The sequence below is a fragment of the Megascapheus bottae genome, chromosome 3 (genome assembly GCF_031878675.1).
Source record: "Megascapheus bottae isolate mThoBot1 chromosome 3, mThoBot2.hap1, whole genome shotgun sequence".
Classification (NCBI taxonomy): domain Eukaryota; kingdom Metazoa; phylum Chordata; class Mammalia; order Rodentia; family Geomyidae; genus Megascapheus; species Megascapheus bottae.
This window is the reverse complement of record NC_143511.1, coordinates 40,573,431-40,587,124: the sequence shown is the minus strand read 5'-3', so window position 1 is coordinate 40,587,124 and position 13,694 is coordinate 40,573,431. Positions and strand designations below refer to the sequence as shown.

At 36.2% G+C, this 13,694-nt stretch overlaps 1 long non-coding RNA gene across 1 annotated transcript in view; it reads left to right on the top strand.

Annotated features, from left to right (window-relative positions):
* Positions 1-13,694, top strand: part of LOC150065396 (uncharacterized) — a 435,528-nt gene that overhangs the window by 258,038 nt on the left and 163,796 nt on the right. Inside the window, exon 3 of the long non-coding RNA XR_016534762.1 lies at positions 5,192-5,225. This is a non-coding gene — a long non-coding RNA (uncharacterized LOC150065396). The remainder of the gene's footprint in view (positions 1-5,191; positions 5,226-13,694) is intronic.

Below are 13,694 nucleotides of genomic sequence, written 5' to 3'. Positions count from 1 at the left end.
TTATCCAGCCTTTCTCTGATCTGTTGTGATTCTTGGTCCTTACTAAGAAAGTTTCGACCTGTGCCAAGGAGGCCTAGTGTATCTCCTATTCCTTCTTGTAAAGTTTTCAGTGTGTCAGCTTTTACCTGCAGGTCTTTGATCCATTTGGAGTTAATTCTAGTGCAGGGTTACAAAGAAGGATCCAGCTTTAGTTTTCTGCAGGTACTTAACCAGTTCTGCCAGCACCATTTGTTGAAGAGGCTGTCTTTCTTCCATTCTATATTTTTGGCTCCCTTGTCAAAGATTAGGTGGCCATAGGTCTGTGGTTTAATATCTGGGTCCTCAGTTCTATTCCATTGATCTTGAGGCCTGTTCTTCAATGGAATTCTATGCTGTTGTCAGAAAAAATGACATCAACTCATTTGTTAGGAAATGGAAAGACTTAGAAAAAAATCATAATAACTGAAGTAAGCCAGACTCAAAGGAACTTAGGCTCAATGGTTTCCCTCATTTGTCATAATCAGTAGAAACCTTGGGCTCTACTAGCAGAGATCTGCAATAGAGCAAAACCTTGATACATAAGGCCACATAATATGATGCTAATTGAAAGGACCTCCAGGATATTGAAACAAAAGCCATATAATGAATGATTGTTGTCCTTAATGTACTATGTTATCTCTTGTCTCTTTTGGTGTCCCTTGGTTATATCATATTTTTACAGTATTTCACTTTGTTATCTGATATATTGGATATATTTGTGTTTGTTTATTTGAAATTTATAGGGAATGGAGGAAAACCAAGATGGGGGGTGGGGAGGGCGAGTAATGGGGACCAAGACATGTGAAAGGGTATCAGTGTATGTGAATTAATGCACCTTCTATCTGGCAAATATCATGTAACCCTTTTATTAATTACAATAAAAATATTTTAAAAAAAGAAAATGTGGACCTGTGCCAAGGAGACCTAGTGTATGTCCAAATGCTTCTTCCAAATTTTCAGTGTGTCTGCTTTTACCTCGAGGTCTTTGTTGTGACAATCATGTGATTCTTGTCCTTGTTCCTGTTGATGTTATGAAGTATATTATTTGACTTGCATACATTGAACCAGTTTTGCGTCCCTGTGATGAATCCTGTTTATTCATAATGTTTAATTGTTTGTTGAGTAGCTGAAGATGGTTGGCCAGTATTTTTTTTTAAAATTCTGCATCAATATTCATCAAAGAAAAGGTTCGGTAGTTCTCTTTCTTCGATAAATCTCTGTCCAGTTTTGGGTCGAGGATTACGGTGGCTTCATAGAATGAATTGGGCAGAGAGACTTTTCTTTCAATTTCATTGAAGAGCTTGATGAGCATTGGCGTGAGTTCTGCTTTGAAGGCCTTATAGAATCCATCAGATCCTGAGCTTTTCTTGGATGGGAGTTCTCTTATTGCCATTTCTATTTCAGTACTTGAAATAGGTTTATTTAGTTGGCTTAGATTTTCTTGGGCCAGTTTGGGTATGTCAATATTGGCTAGAAATTCAGCCATCTCTTCCAGATTCTCAAATTTGTTGCCATAAATGTTTGAAAAGTATTCCCTTATGATGCTCTGGATCTTGGTAATTTCTGTATGAAAGACAAGACGGGAAATAAAAAAAGAATAATGTAGGAGTGTAAGAATAATATAATAATGAAGGAATGGGATAGCATAAGGATAACTGACCTAAAATGATAGAAAGGAAAAATAATTAGATACAAAATTTGAAAAACAAAGAAAAGAAAGAAGATAAAACTTATAAAAATGAGAATAATAAAAAACAATATATAAAGAGGAAATTATACATGACAGAGATCAATGATAAAAAAAATAGAAAAGAAAAAAGAGGGAAAAAAGGGGACACCTCACAATTGTGATTATTAAACAAAAAAATGCTGATTAAGAACTGACAGATTACAAAGCAGGGAATTGTATTAATCAAATTATAATTTGTAACAAGTCTGTACACAATGCTGTCACTATGTTTCTAGGAATGACCACAAAGACAGAAAGAAAATGAGAAGAAAGAAGAAAACATTAGAATTTAAAAGACTAATGTTAAAAAGAAAAAGGGGTACTAGAATTAACTCCAAATGGATCAAAGACCTGGAGGTAAAAGCCGACACTCTGAAAACTTTACAAGAAGCAATAGGAGATACACTAGGCCTCCTTGGTACAGGTCGAAACTTTCTTAGTAAGGACCAAGAATCACAACAAATCAGAGAACGGCTGGATAAGTGTGACTGCATTAAGCTGCAGAGCTTTTGTATGGCAAAGGACATAGCTAGTAAATTAATTAGGAAGCCTACAGAGTGGGAGAAGATCTTCACCAACCATACAACAGACAAAGGCCTCATTTCTAAAATATATCAACATCTCAAAAAATTGAATCACTCCAAAACTAATCTCCAAAGTAACAGCCATCCCATTAAAAAATGGGCCAAAGACTTAAAGAGAGTCTTCTCTGAAGAAGTAACAAAGATGGCCTATAGACACATGAAGAAATGCTCAACATCTCTGGTCATAACAGAAATGAAATCAAAACAACTCTAAGATTCCACCTCACTCCAGTTAGAATGGCCAGGATCAGGAAAACTAATAACAACAGATGCTGGAGGGGATGTGGCCAGGAGGGATCACTACTACACTGTTGGTGACAGTGCAAACTCATTCAACCACTATGGAAAGCAGTATGGCAGTTCCTCAAAAGACTAAACATAGAGCTCCCCTATGACCCAGCAATTCCACTACTTGGCATTTACCCAATCATCCAGAAACTAGGGCATACTAAATCCACTAGCACAAAAATGTTCATTGCAGTATTATTTACCATAGCAAAGGTATGGAACCAACCTAGATGTCCCTCAGTTGATGAGTGGATCAACAAGATGTGGTATTTGTACACAATGGAATTCTATGCTGCTGTCAGAAAGAATGACATTGACCCATTTGTTAGGAAATGGAAAGACTTAAAAAAGATCATATTAAGTGAAGTAAGCCAGACTCAAAGGAACTTAGGCTCAATGGTTTCCCTCATTTGTCATAATCAGTAGAAACCTTGGGCTCTACTAGCAGAGATCTGCAATAGAGCAAAACCTTGATACAAAAGGCCACATAGTAGGACACTAAATGAAAGGATCTCTAGGATATAGAAACATAAGCCATATAATGAATGATTGTTGTTCTTAAGGTACTATGTTATCTCTCATCTCTTTTGCTGTCCCTTGGTTATCTCATATTGTTACAGTATCTCACTTTGTTACCTGATATATCGGATATATTTGTATTTGTTTATTTGAAATTGGATAGGGAAGGGGGAAAACAAGATGAGGGGTGGGGGGGGGAAAGAGGATGGATATAAAGTGGTACCAAAAAAAGAAGAAAAAATGGACAAGTAAAAATGAAAATGAAAAAAGTAGTAAAATTTGAAAAAATTATGATTAAAAATATATTCATATGAAGCTAATTGAAAGGACTTCCAGGATATTGAAACAAAAGCCATATAACTAATGATTGTTGTCCTTAATGTACTATGTTGTCTCTCATCTCCTTTGCTCTCCCTTGGTTATCTCATATTGTTACAGCATCTCACTTTATCTGCTATATTGAATTTATTTGTATTTGGTTATTTGAAATTTGATAGGGAAGGGGGGAAAACCAAGGCGGGTAGGGGGTGTGGGGGGGAGGGTAATGGGTACCAAGACATGTGAAAGGGTATCAATGTATGTGAATTAATGCACCTTCTATCTGGCAAATATCATGTAACCCTTGTACTAATTACAATAAAAAACATATATTCAGGTTTTTTTTGAGGGGGCATGGGAGGGGGAGGAGACTTGTGTCTCCATTTAATTCGGGATCCAAAAACATTAAGAAGCCTCTTTCTCCTGTGTGGATTTTTCCAATCAGTTTTCTTGATTGGGCAGAAAAAGGTCTGCCTTACAGTTTTGGTGCGAGGACTCTATGACAGTTTACCCAGGTTACTTTACTGGCAGGGTGGTGTGCTTTATTGTCCTGCAGGCAAAAGCTGACTATTTTCAGTAGCTTGAGCTTTAGTCAATTCATCAGAGAGCCTGGGATGGAGCCACCAATGTCTTTGTTTACCAGGAGAACAGCCTCTAGGGCAGGAAACAGGACATCCAGCTAAGCTGACTCTTGGAAAACCTTTGCCCTTTTGAGAAATGGCACTGCCAGCACCACATCTCAGGCACCAGTTGGAATGGCAGGGTCTTTGCCAGCAGTCAAGATGGAGCTGCTGTGGGCTGGTGTGGGAGGGGCTACCTTCCCAATGCCATTCTGCAAGCAGGAGTGAAAATGTCTTTAGTGAGTGATCACACTCCCCTAGGTTCTCTGAGCCCATGAAGCTGGCAGGTCTGTTTGGAGGATAGGTCACCAGTTGGCCACACGCTCAGAATGGCAGCGAACTCATTTGGAGGGAGGTTGTGATTCCATGGCCTGGCATTTGGGGAGCGGTGGACACCACGGCAGCCAATGGTGTGGGCTCCAAACTTTCTTCTTGAGTGGCTGCCTGAGTTTCTCATCTCTGACTCAGATCTCTGTGGTGCTAAAGCTTACTTAGAATCCATCTTTAGGTATAAACTTTCCACTATGGTATCTTGGCGAGAGCTCAGAAAGACTCACCCATCTTATGCCTATCTGGCTACTATTCTTGAAACAGGCAAACTTGAATCTTGAAAATGAGTGTAATATAAGGATATTTTCAAATTTCTCATTTGTAATGAGGAAAAGATAGGATTGTGCATTCAATAGTTATAAGAGAAAAATCTTACAAAGCTTAAATAAGAATAACTGAAGAGCATGTATACTATATGAACTGCTTTGCATCTGTGGAGTGGTTAATGGAGAATTGTAAGCTTAGGAAGGTGAATATAGGGCAACATCAGGACTCCATATCAAGTTTTATCAAGACTGTGTTTGTGCCAGGGACTGAAGCTCTTCCACAGGTGACTAAGTAGCCACGCTTTAAACATGCATATCAAAAAAAAAACACTTCATATACACAGTAAGTATGTCAAGCATATTTGTATTTTAAAAGTAAGCAATGATAACCTAAATGACATCAGAGAACATATTTTGTTGGATTGTTCAATTGTACCCTAATGAATACATTTGTACTGTGTTTGAAAACTTCATGAAGTGTCTTTGATCACCATATTTAAATACATTTTGTCATTTCAGATGATGGTGCCAGTTCATTAAATGAGCAACTGTGGTAAGTTGTTTATTGTCTTCTCAAAACAATGTGTGGTGCTTTTCTGGAATTTACTAGTACCTTTTTTGCCTCTACAAACTTTACCTAAGTGTGTTGAATGTTGTTTAGGAACCAAATACACATTTCCCAATGTTTTATGGCATCTTTTCCAGTTGAAAATAAGACCTTAGCTTTTAATTTGATTTCATCAACAAAGATTTTGTTTTTGTTTTTCACAAATATTTGAAACGTATCCTTTTCAAACTTTCAAGTTTTTCAATTAGAAAAATAATATCTTGTCAATGAGTTTAATTTGCTACAAAGATTTTTTTTTCCAGTCCTGGGCTTGAGCTCAGGGCCTGAGAGCACTCCTTCAGGCTTTCTCTAGGCTAGAGCTCTACCACTTGAGCTTCAGCACCACTTCTGCCTTTTTTTTTTTTATGTATGTGGTACTGAGGAATCTAACCCGGGTCTTCGTGCATGGTAGGCAAGCACTCTACCAGTAGGCCAATCTCCCGACCTACAAGAATATTTTACAATGTTTACATTCATACCAAAACACTCATCCTTTAGAGATATAAACATTTTTTGTTTTATCTATTAATCTTACAAGAAAAAGAATAAAAACAGTTTATACAATTTAATTTACATTATTGCCTTACACTAACTTTGTCATCAAAAGATAACTCTGGGCCTAGGTTCTGTCCTTGAGCTCTTCAGCTCAAGGTTACTGCCCTAACCCTTGAATCACAGCCCCTTTTCCAGTTTTCTGGTGGTTAATTGGAGATAAGAGTCTCATGGTCTTTAATACCTGGGCTGGCTTTGAACTGTAGTCCTCAGATCTCAGACTCCTGAGTAGTTAGGATTACAGGTGTGAACCACTTCATCAGGCTGTGTTGGCTTAGTTCTTATCAGGCTTATACACTGCTAGAGAAATTGCAGTCCTTTTATAGCATCTTAGAAAATTAAATCCAATATATCAGCATGCTTTTCAAAATTCTGGCAAATTGGCATTTTAAAAGATTCTTTTTATACTGCCAAACATATGAACAGGAGACTTTATATTTTACTTTTTGAAAGTTTACTAATTTACAGTAGATATTTTTTCTCTTAGTTACAGTTAGGACTAATGTGAAGTAAGATTACTTTTATATTGCATTCTCCCCCACCCCCACCAAGATTAGACTGCTGGGTAAAATAAGAGACTCCAGCATGGATGTTTGTTGGAAGATGAGGAGACTGGAGATGAATAAATATTTACATAAATTCTGGATAAAAAATAAAGAGTAGAAAACAATATGGAATGGTGCATGGGACATAACAAAAAATGTGGAAGTAAAAAAAATGAGTATCATGAGCCAGTGCAAGGCCGCATGCTCAACCCCATCTTTTAAGTGTATCATAATGAGGTGGAAATGTGGGAAGAGGAGATAAGGCTCAAGTGCTAGAGCTCTCTCCTTAACCAAAAAAGCTCAATATACTGCCCAAGCCCTGAGTTTACATCACAGAATTGCCACACACACAATCAAAAAGATGTCATACTGAGAAAGCTTGATGTTCCACATGGTAGTGAACAACAAGATCTCTGGGAATTTACTACTCACATTGCTGGCAATGCTGGTGGTGCTAGTGCTGATACAACTGCTAGCAGTGGAGGCATGGTCATTACCTGAAGATGGCTGTGATGATGGATTGGTTGGTAACTGTTATCATCCATTAAGTGCTTACTATTGATGGGAATTTCTGTGCATTATCCCTATTTACTATATATCTGCTCTATTTCACCCCCTTATGAGGTCATATAGTTACTTCTCTCTTTGAGAAAGCTCAAACAACAAATCTGAGTCACACATCCATGCACATTAGATCCCAAACACATTACATTATCTATAGCTATGTAAAAACAACATCAACAACAACACCCCAAACCACTGTTTAAATTCAGTGATTAGCTGGATCACTCAGTTCATCTAGGACCTTACCTAGAGGGTGTATTCTCCTCTTTTATTTCTGTATAGTGAATGCTCCAGATTTTTTTTTCCTGTTCTAGTCATTTCCTAGATGTGATGGCAAGTACAATTCCTACAGCAAGTGCCTCTCCTTGTACCATAATTGTAAGAGTATCACTGATCAAAATAAGCAGCACAGCCAACTCCTGAATGAATATAGAGAGAGTGGATCAGATCAGGTCTACCTAGAGGATTGTTCCATCTATCACAGCAGAGACCACTGTTGTAGTTACTGTGGTATAGCTGTAGGAGCTGAATTATAGGATTCAACCTGGAATGAGTCAAAAATGTTTTTTTTAATGCATTTCTACCAAACTTTTGCAGACTCTTTCTATTCCCTGAGCAATATATTAGAATAGGCAGTTATGTTACATTTATATCATGTTAGATATAAATAATATAGAGAGACGAAGTTATGAGCAAATACTTTGATAAGAAACCTGTGATCTGTACATAAGAAACATTGGTACCCACATCAAGTTCTGAAACAAATTCCCTTGGGATAATTGTAGTTTGTTTTCTATAATAAATTCTGCCCTTGAGGAGATTAGAAGTGAAAAGAAAAAGATAGGGAAGGAAGGAAGGAAGGAAGGAAGGAAGGAAGGAAGGAAGGAAGGAAGGAAGGAAGGAAGGGGAAAAAAAGAAAGAATTGATGGATTGATCATAAACAGTTCACCTGTTTTTATGCCAATAACATTGAGACATTTAAGTACCCATGGTAAAATTTGTTGTAGGAAATTTAATATTGAAATAGATGGTAATGTTCAAAGTTTGATTTCAAAAGCTTTAAAAGGATCTTTCCATAGTCTGATTAAAAATGCACCTGGAGCCAGGACAGATTGGTACAACTGTGAAATTCTCAAAATTGTATTGTTACTAATTGCCCAAGGTAGGATCCAATTCTCAGAAGTGTACATCTGAATGCAAGCAGAGACAGGAAGAAAAGAACTGATTCTGTGCTCTCGTTTGGATGACCAAATTGTATTTTAATGTAATGCTCAAGGCCTATCCTGAAAGCATGCAAAATAGTCTTTGTTCTACGTTCAGAATTCTCTGAATGTTCTAGAGTCAGAAGGTTTAGAAGACAAAACACTTTTGCCATTCTCAAGAGTCTATCTTAAAAACAAAACAGTTTTTTTTTTTCCTGTACGGCTCTAAGTTTGGATTGGAAGCAGACAGAAATATAATGGGTCTGTCAGGATAACAACTAGAAAGAACTCTCCTCCCCTAGCCCCTTACCCAGAGTTTTAGCACCATGGTCATCAATTTCTCAGTTTATTATGCCACACTGCCCTCACAAGACAGCCAATGAGAATCTGATTGTCCAGTGAGAATGTAATGAAATACAGAGTTTTGCCTCGTTGCTTTTCAGGCCATTTTTTCCCAGGAACTCCCTAGAGAATATTTGTCTTCAGGTCTATAAATTTTGTGCTTTTTACCAGCTCTAAACGTTCTCTATTGTTTAAGAGTAGTAGGGATCAACAGTCTATTCCCATCATTTAGGGACTAACAATGTGTAAAATTGAATGAACTCAATATGACTGCCAGTCAAGGGTTCTCTCAGTGAACCAAAGTCTTCTTTGAATTTGAAATAAATTCCAAATAAGAAGGCAGAAAGAAACCAAATTGGGGGGAAGGGGGTTATGAAAAACATGTCTTGTTCTCTTAAAGAATGGAAGTATAGTAGCATTCTTTTGTTGTGGTTGCTAGGAGTGAAAGCAAGAGATTTTTCTACATTTTACTAGTCAAGAAAAATAAATCCATATTATTGTAAATGGAAGAGAACTCATGTCCTAATAAATCAGGCAAGGATTTCTAAATTGCACCGATAAAATAATTGGGTACCTGTACAAATTCAGCATCACATGGACTGAATTCAAATTTTGTGTATGCAAGACAGATAATTGTGCAATCAAATAGGTGTTTTTGATTAAAATCATTGTAGATGTAAATTTTTCATTTGTTGGAGCAGTCATATTTTGGCATGTGCATGCAGAATTAGCAATGTCTAATTTAAAGTAGTCTCCTGGTAGAAAGTCTTACCTATTAGATCTCATATTTTATATATTAGTCAAATATTATATTGTTTTCATTTTCAATAATCATATTACTTTCACTTTAAAGATAATATTTTCCTTCTTTGTCAATACCATTTAGAAATTATAGTAATTTTAGTTTCTTTTTCAAAAGCTGATTATCCAAATCCTTTGGAAATCACTGGTAGTATTATATGTACAGTGTTCAATCTTGACCTTTATTCCCACTGAGAGAACATAAAACTGATGCCATATGTAGCATATCAGTGGCCATATACATAGTCTCCATTCTCACTTTAGTCAAAATTTTAATATATTTTTCACAATAAAAGAATCTAAAATCAGTTCATATACTTAATGTCTCATAGATATTGTTAAAGAAACCCTTCATGGTTCATCTTCCAAAGAAGAGGATGCTAGTCTCATGAAGTGTTGATGAATAGCATCTTGCAATCAATGCCATCTTATACATTCAATTTCATTATCTGTTATAATACATATATGCATTTATTATGCACAAGCACCTAACTCTTACAACCAAGCCTATAAGGTAGACTTCCCGTAATTTATAGATAGGAAACTGAGGTGCTTGTTAACTGACTCTCTGAGAGTCACAGGGTAGCTGTTCACCAATGCCAGCAAATGCAGAAATCAAGGATATGGATGCAGTCTCTTAGCTGATGGGCTGGTTCTGCTCTACTTGCTCCCTTAAGGTAGCTGTGTTGACCTGCAAAGCTATAAGAGATAAGCATGCAGAACTCTCTTTTGCCCAACACATAATAATAATAATAATAATAATAATAATAATAACAATAATAATATAGGAAGGCCTGGAAAATATATGCTAAATGAAGTAAGTCAGGCCCAGAGATGAAGGATGGATATTTTTCCTATAGATATGGAAACTAGACTTAGCTTGTAAACCTAAGTTGAGTGGTATATAAGTTTATATAAATATATCAACAGAAATATAGTAGATTCAAGGAGAACTTAAGCATTATAATTCCATAGAAAGACAAAAATCAAAGTTCAACAAAAGAAACACCAGAAAATGGATTCTGAAAGGGATGGAATAACAATCAAAGAGAAAATGGGGGACTAGTTGAATAAAATGAAGTAGGGAGAATTCACTCCAAAATTCAATGTGTATCCTACAAAACTGGAAAGAAGAGATGGGTGAGATTGTTGAAAAGCTTGACATTGATCAAGGTTCATTACATTCATAAACTTTCATAAACTGCATTGTTAAATCACAACTCCTTTGTCCACTACTTAGACAAAATAAAATTATTATTATTAATAATAATAATAAATTCAGAAAATAAAAACTACAGGCCTTTCTCCTTACTTTTCTCCCAATCTTTTTTTTTTTTTTGCCAGCTCTGGAGCTTGAACTCAGGGCCTGCTCACTGTCCTTGGCCTTCCTCAAGGCTACTTCTCTATCACTTGAGCCACAGCACCATTTCCGGCTTTTTTCCTATGTATGTGGTACCAAGGAATCAAACCCTGGTATTTGTGCATGCTAGGCAAGCACTCTAACACCAGGCCAAACTCCCAGCCATTATCATCATCATCATCATCATCATCACCATCATCATCATCATCATTATCATCATCCTTGTGCAGATTTTGGACTGTTAGGAAACTTATTGCTGAGCCTGGGAAACCTTCAGGCCAGAGTCACTATTGACTGACAGATTTAACAGATATTTCCCAGAGCTCAGGAATTTGTTTTCCCATTACCTTGATCATTATATTAAAAGCAACAAGTAAAGTACTCCATATTCTAATCAATGTGACTTTTGCTGAGAACATTACAAGGACTCCTAAAATTTAGAAAAGAAGTCCAAGTCCTTTTAATGGTCTTCCAAGCTTCTTCTCTGGCCTAGGCTTCTGCCCCCTTTCCACACTGACATGCCATGAAATGTTCCCTCTTCTTCACAAATCCCTAAGCAATTGCAGATAGGAGATCTAGGTACCTGCTCTCTCCCTCTGCTGTGCATTTATGCAAGTTAGCTTGTGGCTTCTCCCAGCAATCTATTAATCACTGGTCAGATGTCACTACCATATTGCTCTCCTAACTCTGCTGTTTCTTATCACCCTTAGTCTACATTTTTTTCTGCGTCTTCAGAGAACTCATCCATGAAAGTTTTTATAAATAAAATTGCCTAACTCTTTATATTAGGATCTGTATCTCCAAAGTGATCTTGACTAGAATAGTTTCTCTATGTCCCTGACATTCACAGAGTAAGCACTGGGAAATAAAATTTAAAATAATAATTAATGAATATAAATTCATAGAAAATACAACCATATATTTATTTCCAGCCTCACAGAGAAAGCAATAGAAATACAGAGTAGGCAAAAGCACAAAACTCTATCTGAAAAAAAATCAGAGCACAAAGGGCCAGAAGTATGAGGCCTTGAGTTCAAATCCTAGCTCTTTAAAAAATGAATATGCGTTATAAAATTACAATTATTAGTGGATAAATATAAAGCATGTAAAATGAAGCCTTTCTACTCTAATTTGTTTTTAGATAAGCTCTGCTTATGTCAGAGCTGGCCTCTTACTACCATCCTTTTTTCCACCTCCCATGTAGCTGAAATTTTAGGCATGAGCCAATATAATCAACCCATTTATTATTTATTTATTTATTTATTTATTTATTTATTTATTTATTTATTTATTTCCAAGCCTGGTCTTGAGCTCCAGGGCCAGAAGAGCACCATCTTTGGACTTTCTCAAGGTAGTTCTACCACCTGAGCCTCAGCACCACTTCCAGCTTTTTTCTAAGTATGTGGTACCAAGGAATCAAACCCAGGTGTTCATGCATGCTAGGCAAGCACTCTACCAGTAGGCCAAAATCCGGGCCCCCCAAACCTGTTATTTTATTTTAAAATAACAGTAAATGTGATTTCTCCTAAATAACAAAGAAACAGCTGACTCATGCTGTAAATTTAATATGTACATGCATTTTTCACTCTAGTATTAATTCTCCTTAATACTCCTGATTCAGATTTCCATTGTAAATATGTTTTTAATATTTTTTCTGGAAATGTGGAAGTATTATTATATACTTTTATACTCATTATGTCAGAAAAGCTTTACTGTCTGAGAAGATGTCTTGGAGGAATTAACAAAATGAATGAATGTACATACTCTAAAACACTCCTTGAGTTGTAGCAAAAAGAATAAAATATTCATTTACGTTATGTCCTATGGCAGATTTTAGTCAGGATATTTAAGGCTTTCCCGTGAAAAGGCCTTTCTGAGTTATCTTTCTTCATATTTCTCTGTAAGAGCAAGGCTGTGATTAAATAAAGCCTTGGAATCATTTCCTGTAGTAACTCTTTAGTAACTGATTGTTGCTTGAAAGTAAGACAATATCTGCTATCAAGTGTAATTATTAATATATTTTACAGAGTCAAACATTACTACTAATAGTGTGCATTTTCACTTTCAGAAGTCACCAGTATAACAATAAATTTTATGTTCACCTATTTGGAACTGATGTATGGTATATACAAAATGTCTGAGACAAAGCAGCAGAAGAATATATTTTACCCAACAATCCTGTATTCCCTAAAACTATCTTTAAAAAATGAGCTGCTTTAAAAAGAAACAATCTGTACTAGAGTTGCATATAAAATATTAAAAAAAATACCCTCTGTAGGCTTAGTTAAATTACAAAAATAATCAGTTTAAAAAATAATGGACACTAAGGCCTAAATTATGTTTCTATTTGCTTAATAGAAATTATATCAATAAATTTAAAGCACAGAAGTGAATTACTGGAACAACTAATTTTTGCTAATAAGTAAATGTGGCATGCTGCATTTCTCTAGGTCTTCACTAAGTTTCACACAAACACATGGGATGTGTGTGAAGCCAGGATGAAAATTCTGTTTCATTTCAGTGCATTGCTTTGCTGTGTAACTTCAGTTAGAAACTTCAAATGCACACACTTGTTATTTACTCCAAAGCTAAGAAGAATAGAATAAGTGAGCTAATGGACAGGAAATGGCCATGAAGTTGCCTGTCTTAGTGAAGATTTACTCCCTTCCCCAGAATTCTGAGATCAGTCCTCGCTTATATTTCATTTGACTGAGGTTTATCACTTTGGGCATCTACACAATTAGACTTAGTCATGCTAGAGGGGAAGTAAAAGCCTGTAGGTTAACATATGTGTTTATTAAAAGAATCACTAGCCTTACTTCAATCATTCTCCTGACATGTAGGTGAAAGGATTAGTTTGTTGTGACTGTTAACCTGGGGCAGGCCCAAAACAAAGGCAGGCTCTGCAAACCTGTTAAAATACTTGTGCTGGATTGTCTAGTACTTTGCTCCCTGCCATTTATCTTACTCTTCTTTTGTTTATCTCACTCTCTGGACTAAGCCTGAAGGCTGTTCATCAAAGTGAGAAGCAAGTATCTGTCCTGGGGGA